At 35.8% G+C, this 14,201-nt stretch overlaps 1 long non-coding RNA gene across 1 annotated transcript in view; it reads left to right on the forward strand.

The window, feature by feature from the left end:
- The window catches only part of LOC139046374 (uncharacterized), a 143,086-nt gene extending 129,534 nt beyond the window's left edge, over positions 1 to 13,552 (forward strand). The window contains exon 3 of the long non-coding RNA XR_011506351.1: positions 12,566 to 13,552. This is a non-coding gene — a long non-coding RNA (uncharacterized lncRNA). The remainder of the gene's footprint in view (positions 1 to 12,565) is intronic.
- Positions 13,553 to 14,201: the final 649 nt, after the last annotated feature.

The raw sequence follows: 14,201 nt of genomic DNA on the forward strand, positions 1-14,201 counted from the left end.
CCCCTGATGCAGGAAGGGTTAATAATCACTGGAAAAGGCTTGCCAACAAACTGTGACCCGGAGGTGAGAAGGCCACTTAGCCAATGACGGGTAAGACCTCCAGGGGGAGGCAACCTAAGCCAGGCTCTGGTCGCCCGGGGGCACAGATGGAGACATATCTGGAGCAGGGGGGGCCGTTGACTAGGAGGACTTGCCTGCTCCGAGATAAAATAGAGGAGCACAGCAATAACATGATAATATCAAAACAGAGGCCGAGGGAAGGATCCTTGAGAAATCGCTAAGAATTCTTGGCATTCGCTAATTAAATTGTCCAGAATACCTGTGTATGTTTAACAGATGTAAGCTATGTATACACTGAAACGCTGGTTATAATAAACTCAGAGTGGCCATCAGCCCTCTCCGCATCTATCCTGATGTGTACATTGGATTGTGACACTGGCATCCATTTACTTAGTTCTTTGATTTTATTCATCATACTTTTGTAGTTTTCCTCATATAGACCTTGTACATATTTTGTTAGATTTATACCTAAATATTTCATTTTGGGGGTACTAATGTAAATGGTATTGATTTTAATTTCAAATTCTACTTTTTCATTGCTGGTCTATAAGAAGGCAATTGACCTTTATATATTAACTTTATATCCTGCAACTTACTATAATCACTTATTAGTTTCAGGAGAGTTTTTGTTTTCATTGATTCTTGCAGATTTTCTATATAGACTATCATATCATCTGAAAACAAAAATAATTTTGTGTCCTCCTTACCAATTTGTATACCTATCTTTTCTTGCCTTATTGCATTAGCATGGATTTCTAGTACACTGTTGAGTAGGAGTAATGAGAGGATATGTTTGTGCCTTGTACCTGATCTTAGCGTAAAAGCTTTGAATTTCTCACCTCTGAATATAATGGCAGCTGTAGGTTTTATGGAGATAGTATTTATCAAGTTGAGAAACACTTCACCTATTGCTAGTTTACTAAGAGTTTTTGTTATGATTGGGTGTTGTATTTTGTCAAATACTTCTTCTACACCTATTAATATAATTGTGTGATTTTTTTTTTCTTTTTTAGCCTGTTGATGTTAGGAATTATATGAAGTGATTTTCAAATGTTGAATCAGCCTGGAAATCCCAGAATAAAATAAATCCCACTTTTTTATGATGTACAATTATTTTTATTTTTTATTGGATTCAATTTGCTAGCATTTTGTTGAGGATTTTTACATCTATGTCCATGAGAGATATTGGTTTGTAGTTCTCTTTTCTTGTAATGTCTTTTTCTGCTCTTGTTGCTAGGATAATGCTGGCCTCACAGAATAAATTAAATAGTATTCTCTCTGCTTCTGTTCTCTGAAAGAGATTGCCAAGAATTGATATAATTTCTTCCTTAAACTTATTTGGTTGAATTCACCAGTGAACCCATCTAGATCTTGTGCTTTATTTTTTTAGAAGAATATTAATTATCAATTCACTTATTGTAATAGATACAAGCCTATTCAGATCATCTATTTCTTCTTGTGTTAGTTTTTCCACATGTGTCTTTCCAAGAATTGGTCCATTTTGTCTATGTTATCGAATTTGTGGGCATAGAGCTTTTCACAGTATTCCTTTCTTATCCTTTTAATTTTCATGGGATCAGTAGTGATGTCCCTCTTTCATTTCTGATATTAGTAATTTGTGTCCTCTCTCTTCCTTTCTTTGTTAGCTTGGCTAGAGGATTGTTGATTTTATTGATCTTTTTGAAGAACGAGGTTTTGGTTTCTTTGACTTTTCTCTGTCAGTTTCCTATTTTACCAATTACTGCTCTAATTGTTATAATTTCTTCTGCTTACTTTGGATTTAATTTGCTCTACCCTTTCTAGTTTCCAGAGGTGGAAACTTAGATTATTAGTTACAGATTTTTCTTCTTTTCCAATATGTGGATTCAGTGCTATAAATTTCCCACTAAACACTGCTTTCATGCATCCCACAAATTTTGATTATTTGTGTTTTTATTTTCATTTAGTTCAAAATATTTTAAAATTTCTCTTGAGATTTCTTCTTTGACTCACATGTTACATTGAAATTTGTTGTTTAACTTCTACGTATTTGGTGGTTTTCTAGTTATCTTTCTATTGTTGATTTCGAGTTTAATTCCATTGTGATTTGAGAGTAGAAGTTATATGATTTCTATTCTTTTAGATTCCTTAAGGTGCGTTTTATGGCCCAGAATGTGGTCTATTACCGTGAATATTCAATGTGAGCCTGACGAAATTGTTAATTCTGCTTTTGTTAGATGAAGTAGTCTATAGATGTCAATTATATCCACTTGGTTGGTTGTGGTGTTGAGTTCAACTATGTCATTATTAATTTCAGGCTCATGTACAGTACAGTTCTATCAGTTTTCCCCCAAATAGTTTGATCTTTCGTTAGGTGCACACACATCAAGAAATGTCATATTTTGAAGAAGTGATCCCTTTGTCATTATGTAATGCCTTTCTTTATCCCTGATAATTTTCCTTACTTTGAAGTCTGCTCTGTCTGAAATTAACATAGCTGCTTCTGCTTTCTTTTGAGTATTACTAGCATAGTATATTTTTGTCCATCCATTTATGTTTAATCTGCATGTATCTTTATATTTGAAATGGGTTTCTTATGGACCACTTACAGTTGGTCATATTTTTTTGATCCACTCAGAATCTGTGTCTTTAATTGGTGCATTTAGTCCATTGACATTCAAAGCAAGGATTGATGAAGTTGGACTGATATGTACCATATCTATTCCTGTTTCTTATTTATTGCCTGTGTTTTTTGTGCCTATTTTTGTCTTTCACTCTTTTTCTCCTTTTGTGGTTTTACTTGAGAATTTTATGTTTTCCCATTTTTTCTCCTTTCTATCAGTTACACTTCTTTTTTTTTTTTTTTTTTTTTACTTTGTTTTGGTGGTTGCCGTAGAGTTTACCAGAAACATTTACAGCCAGTCCAAGCCCACTCTCCAATAACACTAAATCCCTTCACGGGTAGTATGAGTACCTTATAACAAAGAAATAATCCTAATTTTTGCCTCTGTCTTTTGTATCATTTCTATCATTCATTTTACTTATATATATAAGCAAACATGAGCACATATGTGTAACTGAAAACATCATTGCTATTATTATTTTCAACAAACTCTTAAATGTTAGATCAATTAAGAAAAAGAGAAAGAAAAATTATTTTACCTTCATTTTTTCCTTCATTGATGCTCTTTCTTTATGTAAATCTGATTTTCTGATCTATATTATTTTCCTTCTTTTAAAGAATGTCTTTTAACCTTTCTTGCAAGGCAAGTTTAGTGGCAACAAATTCCTTCAATTTTTGTTTGAGGAAGTCTTTATTTCTCCTTCACTTTTTTAAATGAAGTATAATTGACATATAACATTATATTAGTTTCAGTTGTACAACATAATGATTTGATGTTTGTATATATTGAGAAATGATTGCCACAAATCTAGTTAGCATCCATCACTACACACAGTTACAAAATATTTTTCTTGTGATGAGAATTTTTAGTATTTACTCTCTTAGCAACTTTCAAATATGCAATACAGTATTATTAACCATAATCACTATGCTGTACATTATATCTTCATGATTTATTTATTTAATAACTTGAAGTTTGTACCTTTTGAGCCCCTTCACTCATTTCTTCCACCCCCCTATCCTCCACCCCCCACCTCTGGCAACCACCAATCTGTCCTCTGTATTTATGAGCTCAGCTTTTTTTTAATTCCACATATAAGTGAGATCATGATATTTGTCTTTCTGTCTTATTTCACTTAGCATAATGCCCTCAAGCCCCATTCATGTTGTCACAAATGGTAAGATTTCCTTCTTTTTAATGTTGAATAATACTCCATTATGTATATATATATATATATCACATTTTCTTTATCCATTCATCCATGAATGGGCACATAGGTTACTTCCATAACTTCCATAGGCTTTTGTAAATAGTCCTGCAATAAACATGTTGACTGCATATAACTTTTTGAGTTAGTATTTTCATTTTCTTCAGATAAATACTCAGAAGCGGAATTGTTGAATCATATAGAAGTTCCATTTTTAATTTTTTGAGGAACCTCCATACTGTTTTCCATAGTAGCTGTACCACTTACATTCTCACCAACAGTGCACAAGCATTAGTTTTTCTCCACATTTCTGCCCAGAGTTGTTATTTCTTGTCTTTTTGACAATAGCTATTCTAACTTGTGTAAGGTGATATCAAAGTTTTGCTTTGCACTTCCCTGATGATGAGTAATGTTGAGTGTCTTATCATGTATCTGTTGGCCATCTTTATGTCTTGTTGGAAAAATATCTCTTCAGATCCTTTGCCATTTTTTAATTGGATTGTTTGGGAAATTTTTCTATGGAGTTGTATGAGTTCTTTTTATATTTATTTATCCTTCACTTTTGAAGGATAATTTTTCAGGGTATAGAATGCTAGATTGTTGAGATTTTTCTCTCAATACTTTAAATATTTCACTTCACTCTTTTCTTGCTTTGATGATCTTTAAGGAGAAGTTGGTTGTAATTTTTGTCTTTGTTCCTGTATAGGTGAGGTGTTTTTTCTTTCTTTTCTTTCAGAATTTTTTCATTATCTGTGATTTTATGTAATTGGAAAATGATATGCCTATGTGTAGGATTTTTGTTATTTTTTTTCCTGCTGGCTGTTCTCTGAGCTTCCTAGATCTGTGGTTTGGTATCTTCCATTAATTTGAGGAAATTCTGTCATTTTTGTTTCAAATATTTCTTCTATTCCTTTCTCTCTTTCTTCTCCTTCTTGCCTTTTCATTTCCTGTATGTTATACCTTTTGTAGCTGTCTCACAATATTTGATATTTTGTTCTGTTATTTACAGTCTTTGCTCTCCTTGCTTTTCAGTTTTGGGGAGTCCATTGATACATCCTCTAGCTCAGATTTTTTTCCTCAGCTGTGTCCAGTCTCCTAAAAGTCTCATCAAAGGTAGTCGTCATTACTATCAGTGTACTTTTTTTTCTGCCTTTTTTTTTTTGGTGAGGAAGATTGGCCCTGAGCTAACTGTACATGTTGCCAATCTTCCTGTTTTTTTTTTTTTTTTAAATCCTTGAAGCCCCAGTACATAGCTGTATATCCCAGTTGTAAGTCACTCCAGTTCTTTTATGGGGGACACTGCCACAGCATGGCCTGATGAGTGTGTGTAGGTCCACACCCAGGTTCTGAACTGGCAAACCCCAGGCCACCGAAGCAGAGTGCACAAACGTAACTACTCAGCCACAGGGCTGGCCCTTGTCAGGGTTTCTTTATCTGTAGAATTTCTTTTTGGGTCTTCTTAGGATTTCCATCTCTCTTCCTACATTGCTTATTTGTCCTTACCTGTGGTCTACTTTATCCATTAGAACCCTTAGCATATTAGTCACAGTTGTTTTAAATTCCTAGTCTGATAGTTCCAACATTTATGCCATGTCAGGCTATTGTGCTTGCTCTGTCTCTTCAAATTGTGGGAGGTTTTTACCTTTTGGTGTGCTTTCTAATTCTTTCTTGATAGCTAGACATGATGTACTGGGTAAAAGGAACTTCTATAAATAGGACGTCAGTGGTGAGGTTGCGGTAAGCTGTGGGAGAGGAGGTGTGTCACACTTAATGATTAGATCTCAGTCTTTTAGTGAGCCCATGCCTCTGGACTGTGAACTTAACAAGTGTTTCTCAGTTTTTTCTCTTCCCATAGGTGGTACAGGATGGTTACAGTGGGCTGGAGTTTGGAGTTTCTCTTCCCCTAAATGGAAGGCTAGAGCTGACTAGAGATGGCTATGGATTTCTCTTCCCCCAGGCTGTTTAGGCACTGATAAAAACCCCAGAAGGTTAAGCTCTGTTTAACTGGTTTTCCCCTGAGGGCAAGTCTTCTTAAGAACAGAGTGCTCTGCCATAATTCAAAATGGTTCCTTTTTGCTCTCCCTGCAAGAAGACAGATGAGAGTTTTCTCAGATATTTACTACGGGAACCTGGTTGAGCTCGTGGAGGTTAATGTTACAATATTGTGGGGGACCTCCTACATGAGAATCCTCTTGAAATTTTTAATTCCCAGGCTTGTCCATACAGTCTCCAGCAACATGTCAATTATAGGTCAGGTTTTCCCACACTGGTGGAGGTTCTAGTGACAGTTTCTGCTCATGAGTCACTGTTAAACCATGACTCCTTGTATTCACCTGTCTGTTTCTTCAATCTTGGGGGTAGAGGTTTGCCCTGAACCTTCCCCTCCCTTACGGATCCAAAGAGAGTTGTTGACTTTTCCATCTGTTTAGCTGTTTAATTGTTCTTGGGCAAAGTGGCAACTTCTCAGCCCCTTATGTGTATAACCGGAAACTGGAAGTCTCCAGGATTCCCTTTTAAATGAACCACAGCCAACACCCTCACCTTAGTGCAAGGAAAAGTGCCACTCTTGCCCAACGCAGCCCTTTCTCTCTCCTCTCCTGTCAGTGGTGTGCAGGCAGCTTCCCCAGCTTTAGGCAGTGGACTTCTAGTTTGAGTTAGATACCAATTCCTCTTTCCCTCACACTCCAGAGGGTCTTGGCAAGTTTTTGAAATAAACTTTCAGTGATGCCTCCTCTTCACTCAGTTTTCCATGGAGGGAAAGCGTCCTTTGTTTTTTTCATAATTATGAAGATATTTTTATCCACAAGCTTTATAAAGCATGGTCTATTATATGATTTTGTTAAAAGTTAAATCTTATTGCAAGGACTCCAAAGACAATACAGAAAAGGAAGGAGGAAGAGGAAGACAGTGTAGAACAACCTAGAAGCTCTTTGTTGTTATTTGAAGTGGAACTTGAGTAAAATTTGTACCATTTCCTAATACTACAAAACAAAACCTACCCCTTAATCATTACACCATTCACTTGGATGAAGATGTGTCACAAAGGCAACTATAGTTTATTTTTGAAATCTTTCTAAGTAATTGCTTTCGAGCTAGTGGTGTTTAAGGAGTAAAGTGAATCATTGCCTAAAGTGACATGTGTCACTTTGGTTGAGAATGGCCATGGCATTTTTTATTCAAACTTGGCTACATTTCACAGTGAGCAGGAACACAATCTGTATGTGATGTCAGGCAACAGATGTAAAGTGGACTGTCGCAGGCAAGTAGACATATGGCCACTCAAGGTAGGGAACTGTTAGCCACAAGAAAACTTCAAATCAAATTCACTTAAAATCAAAAGAAGTATATTATGGTATTTAATAGATATCTTAGCTTCAAACAAAATTTTCTGCATTCTTCTTCGTGGTGCTGGTCTAGAACTCTGCAAGTCACGTTGCTGATTTGCCACCTGTTCCCTCTTAGTCTGTGCTAATAGTGAGAACTAGAGGGAGACAGGAAAGCAAAGAACCAAAAGGGATTTCTTCCTTCTATTTTGAGGAAGGGTCTTGCTCATTTCCTATTCCTGCAGGTAATATTTCACTCCAGCAGTGGCTTGTCGTAGTATCAGTTGTTGGAGCCAGTTTGTGATTTTTCTAACACTTGCAGAACCATATTTATCATACTCTTCCAGAGACACCAGCACAAATTGAATAGCATGTTCTCCTCCAAAGTCTGGATCTTAGTACAGAGGGAACCCTCCATGCTTAATGACACAAGAAATCACTGTGTAGCAACATTTTCTCAGATGTCTGGGTTATACCTCCATGGGACTTCTTACCGACTGAATGTTTGCATTTCCTCAAAAGTCATATGTTGAAACCCTATCCCCCTAGTGTGGCCATTTTTTGGAGATGGGGCCTCTAGAGAAATAATGACAGTTAAATGCTGTGTCCTTATAAGAATTAACACCAGAAAGCTCAGCCACTCTCTCTTTCTGTGTGCACACTCCATGGAAAGGTAATGTGAAGACGCAATATGAAGGCAGCTATATGCAAGCCAAGGAGAGCTCTCACCAGAACCAAGCAGGCTGGCTCCCTCATCTCAGACTTTTAGCTTCTAAATACACGGCTCTTTCCCCAAGATTCTAAGTTTTAATAATTTCAATCTGCTTTCTTTGTAGTCCCAGCTGTATGTATGTTAGCTGCCTCATCTTGCTGTGATACCTTAGAAATCTTTTTTTTCCCCTTTCTAGTAAATTCAGTTTCTAGTTAAGAGTTACGTATATTAAATTCTCTCTGTTTAAGGGCTTTGCATGTGGCTTTGCCTCCTGATTGGCCCTCGACCACTGCACTTAAAAATATATTCAGAATTTAGTTTTTGGATCTTTATTTAAACAAACCAGTGTAAAAAATAACATTTATGGGACTATTAGAAAATTTTGAATGCTGACAATATTTGATGATATTGATAAATAATATTTTAGGTATAATATGTTAAAAATTAGAGACATATATTGAAGTATTTATGGATGAATGATATGACACACTTTGCTTTAAAATTATCCCATGGAGGCCAGGGATGTGGCGTTGGAGAGAAAGAAATAAAACCATATGTTGTTAATGATTGAATAAGTGATGGGCCCATGGAGTTCATTATTCTATTGTCCATACTCTTGTACATTTGAAAATTTACATAATAATTTCTGTTTTTTGCACATATACATATATGTATATATGTATGCATAATTAAAATCTGAATTATGTGTATAAATCCAAACTCTAATGGCTTCTCACTTTGACCACTGCTGCTCTCACTCTTCTGCTCACTGCTGTAACAGCCTGCTGATTGGTCCCCCACCTCTTCTCTTGCCTCCAGAGTTTCTTATCAACATAGCAGTTAGAATGGTGATTTTTCAATAGAAAGCTAAATCTTTCCCTTCTGCTGAAAACCCTTTGCATTGGATTCAGAGTAGAAATAAAAGGTCCTACAATGACTGACGGTTTTCTCCATGGTCTAACCTCATTCTTCCTCATCTCCTGCCTCTTCCCCTAATTCCCTCCACTCCAGGCACATTAACCTCCTTTCTGGTTCTTGAACACTCCTATACTACTCAGGCTTCTTGGAACACACTTCCCCAGATATCTGGCAGGATTTTTCACTTCATGCAGTTCTTCTGTGGCTGTGATATTTAAAATCAGACCACACAACTCTCTGTCTCCTCCACTGATTTCTTTTTTCCCAATTTTTTCCATTGTATTAAATAATATTATAATACATTGTGATATGAATTTAAATAGTGACTAGAGTTTGACAACTGACTTTTGTTGGCTTCAGCTCTCAAAGTAGCAGATACACAGATAGGGTGACTAGACCCATTTGGAAAATGACAGACAACCTGTCCTCAGGAAACTCGTGAGTCCCCATATCCCTAAAATTATTCTGGCCTAATCTCCTAAAATAGGGCTTTCAAAATGGGTGCCCCCTCTTCAAGAGATCTAGAGATTGCTAGACTCGCTCCAACTGTGCTGGATGTACTAGCCAATCTCGGGACAGAATTAGAGTGACTACGCATTCCTGTAGAGTCCTGGTTTATGTTAGTTATCTTGGTATAAAATATTAATAGTACCACCTTTTATCCTTTCATTATAACACTGTTCACTCTTTGAGAATAAATTTTAAGACAACCTCACCCAGCATCCTCCCAATCAGTACTGAAGCTGGAGTGGACAACTGGCACCCAATGATGTAAAACTGCATGCAGGACCCAGATATGTTTGAAAGATGCTGAAAACCTGCGGAACACTTGGCTGCCAGAACTGCCGGTTATCTAGGCTCAAGTATTTAATATGTTACAATGACTTAACTGTACATGTTATTTGCTTAAACATTATGTATCATGTTCATTGAGTAAAGAAAGCATTTCTTGTACTTAACACGTCTTGGGAAGCCATATATTTCAGTTAATTTTTTTTATTGTCTCTCTTCTTCCTCTATGTGGTAATCACTATGAAAACAGAGCTTTTTCCCTTTTGTTCAGTGCTGTGTCCCCAAAACCTGATAGAGTGCCTAGCACTTTGAAGATGCTGAATAAATTATTTGTTGACAGTAGTGGAGGTTCTGGAATTCATTCTGTACCTGCCATTTCTAAAACTGCTCTCATCATTCTTATGACATTGTTTTCTAATACGCTTTTTTTCTCCCTAAAGAAAAAATGTCATTTTCAAAATGAAAATGGAGTTCTAGCAGAGGCTACTTCTTATGAAATTTTAGTTCATTATCTCTTGCTTGGAAAGCATGTAAGTTTCCCCAAATCTCAATGCTGTGACAATTTGACTTTATTCTGTAAGTCATTCACTTTTAGAAGATATATAATAAGTACAAACCTGCAAAGAAGAATATATTAAAAGGGCACAGAATATCAATTTATGAGCTTTGGGAATTTTTTTAAATGTGTATTTGAACATTATACAAAAGCTAGAAATATAAGAATTCAAATTAAATTCTGTTTTCTAGAAATTAAATACTATCAATTGAAACACTTCAATTCAGAAGTGAAACAAAACCAAATACTTTATAGAAGTTCTTCAGTTTCTTCAATTATTGTATAAGAAATCCAAATATTTAGTTGTGTCATGTAATCCATGTTTGTACACATGTTATATTGAACTTGAAATAGTAAAGTTAAGTATGTACGACCAGTTACGAACGTGGAGGACATTATGCTAAGTGAAATAAACCAGTCACAGAAGGACAAATACTTTGTAATTCCATTTATGTGAGGTATCTATAATGCTCAGAGAATAGAATGGTGATTGCCAGGAATTGGGGAGAAGGGAAAATAGGGAGTCAGTGTTCGATGGGTATAAAGTTTCAGTTACGCATGACGAATGCATTCTAGAGATCTGCTGTGCATTTTGCATATAGTTAGCAATATTGCACTCTGCACTTTTAGATCTGTCAAGAGGGTAGATCTCATGATGTGTTCTTACCACACGCAAAAAAAAGAGAGGCACGAGGACGTTTGGAAGTGACTGATATGTCTATTGCCTTCATTGTAGTGATGGTATCACAGGTGTTTGCATATGTCCAAACTCATCAAGCTGTACACATTAAATCTGTGTAGCTCTTTGTATATCAAATATATCATAATAGAACTATTAAAAAAGTTTCTCGTCTGTAAGGTGTACAAAACTGAAGCAGCACACATTAAGAACCAGACCTTTTGATTCCTGGTGAAGGCCGAATAAAAATGTCTTAATTCTATACGCCACCTCTCTTTCCGTTTTAGATTCGATATTGTGGTTTGGGAATGAGCATGAGTGTGAGGCTCAAAACATCTTAGACTTCGTCTTACTTTTACTCCTCGTGACCCTGTAAAAGGCACTCATCTCTACACTTAATTTTCTTCTTTTTAAAGAGAAGCCTGACCTAAACTGCCTCTGTCCCTTGCTGAACTAAGATCCAATGATCAACCCCTTAAAAAATGAAATAAAGCAGGCTTTTCATGATAAAATTATGATTTAAACTTTACAAATGATTTCATGTTTAAGAGTTTTGTTACTATTTTCTTTCAATCTACTTTTAAGAAGTTATATGTCAATACAGTGAATTGATAGAATTGAACACATCCCTGGATAATAATGTTACATTTATGAGGGCAGGCAGAACAAAAGTACTCTTCTGAAAGTATTTTTATGAAAATTTTGACCTGAACTCTTGTAAAAATGTTTTCAGTTTTTTCAGCAGGCTGTGCTGTAATTTTCAGAACCCATAAGCCACTTGACAAGTTCACATTAACACTTATAGTCTCAAAATTTTCTTCTGCATTTTTAGATGAAAAACACAGAGTAAAATTTACTGTTGAGTGGTTTTTCCAATATAAGCCTTTTGCACCACAGAGCCTACCCACAACCCTAACATGAATACCACCCATCATTTTTTTTTTCCTGCAAACTTACTTTTACAGCCAATACTCGGAGATACGTTAGGTAGTAACTGGAGTGGGAGGCGGAGAGCACACAAAAATTCTATACACTGCGGATCTTCATTGCTCTATCTTACCCCCAGCCTCACTAATCGAGGAAAGCAAAGCAACTAGATGGAAAATTAAATTCTAGTCAAATATATCTCTTCTATTCCGCTGCTTTACTCCAGTTACAGAAATCTCGCTTCTGCTAACAAAGGCCAATTCTGCTAGTTCTCTCCCACTTTCCTGTCTCTTCTTTAAGAACTTCATTTGTTTGTTTAATCTCTCTCAGGGATCAACAATCTCTCTCTCATATGCTAAATCTCCCCATTTTTCAGTTTCAAGCGATTGTACCTTTCTGTGTCTATCGGTTTAAAATAAGGGTTTGAATTTTTCATTCACAAATTTTCACATCAGTGGTCTTTGTTCCCAACTAAAAGGGTGAGACACAAGGGAGGCCACACATCCGCCATTCATGTTAGGACTGTTTGTAAATTGAAACCTCATAGGGATGCTGTTTTGATAGCTTTTGCTGCTCAGGTTTAGTAAATATTGCAAACAAACTTTAGCGTCCCCTGTCTCTGCAGCTGCTATAAAAAGATTAAATGCCTAACCTGAGTTGTGAATGCCTTTTCTCTAGAGCCTAAGGGAATATATGCTGGGTAGTTGTGGTACCCAGTGCTAACGATATTTGGGGTACTGCTTTGAGCCTTGACGAAACAGTACAACTTTTTCTCCTCCCTTTAACAGAGCTACAGTGTGGTCTGAACAAAGGACTAGCGGCCTGTTGCCTGGCATATCAAACGTCTTCAGGATGTCTCTCAGACTGACACGTACTGCCTCCCTATCTCTGGACAAATATTGAAGCATATCCAAAAAGGAAACCTGGAATTCATTGTGAAATACAGCCACAGAATAGAAAGAATCTCTCAAGAGTAAAGTTTTTATTTGTCGTATTCTACCAAGGAAACTTTATGTTAGTAGGCACAAATTTGAGTCCAAAACTTAGTTGTTGTTGTTTGTTATTTTTGCGTATTTATTTTGGTTGTAATTTATTGTGATACATTATAAATGCATATAAAATTATAGAATAATTGATAATGACCCTCCTTGTAACTAAGAAACAAATTTCATCAATTACTAACTCTTGGTCAATCTTTTGCCCTCTTGCTCCACCTCATCAACTGAATTACTTTGGAAAATCCAGGCATCACATGATTTCAATCTGAAGTATTTTAGAATGTGCTCTAAAAGTGAAAAAAAAAAATATATATATAATACATACCCATTTCACTCCTTAAAAATGAACTCTTTAGTATCTTTAAATTTAGTTATTCTTCTAATTACCCAACAAATAAAATGTCAACTGCACCAGAAGCATCCTTTTAACTCCTTCCCTAAAAAGTAGCTACTGTTTTTTGACTTCTACCATAATAGATAAGTTTTGTACATCTGTTAACAGTTTCTGTAAGTCGTATTTCAAGAAGAGAATTGCTGGGTAATAGCATATGTGTGTGTTAAACTTTAATATACATTGCCAAGCAATTTTTCCAAAGTGGTTGTAGCAAATTGTGTTGCCAGCAGCGGTATATGAAAACTTCAGCTTCTCTCTAGCCTTAACAAGACGTGCAGTTTTATCACTCTTCAAAGATTTTTGTCATCCTAGTGGGTGTTTAAGGGTGTCTCATTATGGTTTAATTTACGTTTCTCCAATCACTAATAAAGTTAACCAGTTGGATATCCTTTTGGCCTGCTCAAGTCTTTTGTGCATTTGTTTATGTCGTGGTTTGTTTGGCCATGTGTATTGCAAAAGCGTTTCCCCACTCTGTGGCTTGTCCTTTAACTCTTGAAAGGTTCTTTTTTAATTAACAGAAAAGTTTACAATTTAAGTAGTCCAATTTACTTACTTTTTTCCTTTACGATAAATAAAATTTGTGTCATGTTTAAATGACCTTTTCTTTCCTCAAGTTAATGTAAGTATTTGTCATTATCTTCTGGAAGATTAATTGTGTTATCTTTCATACTTAAAGAATATGGAATTTATATTTTTAATATGGTGTAAGGTAGAATTTGAGCTTCATTTTCATCCATGTGGATATACAATTAAACCAGAAGGAATTATTAAAAAGACAATTTTCTCCCACTGCTTTTCAGTACCAGCTTATTTACAAATCAGTTGAGTGCATATTTGTGTGTTTATTTCAGGACTCTATTTCATCTCATTGGTCTTTCTGTTTCTTCTTTTATTACAGCACTGTTTTAACTGCTGTAGTTTCATAATAGTACTAGATTTCTGATATGTGACGTCTCCAAGTTTGATCTTTTCCAAACTTGTCTTGGCACTTCACATTTCCATATAAATGTTTGAATTATATTGTCAATTTCC

This window comes from Equus asinus, chromosome 2 (genome assembly GCF_041296235.1).
Source record: "Equus asinus isolate D_3611 breed Donkey chromosome 2, EquAss-T2T_v2, whole genome shotgun sequence".
NCBI classification, from domain to species: Eukaryota; Metazoa; Chordata; class Mammalia; order Perissodactyla; family Equidae; genus Equus; species Equus asinus.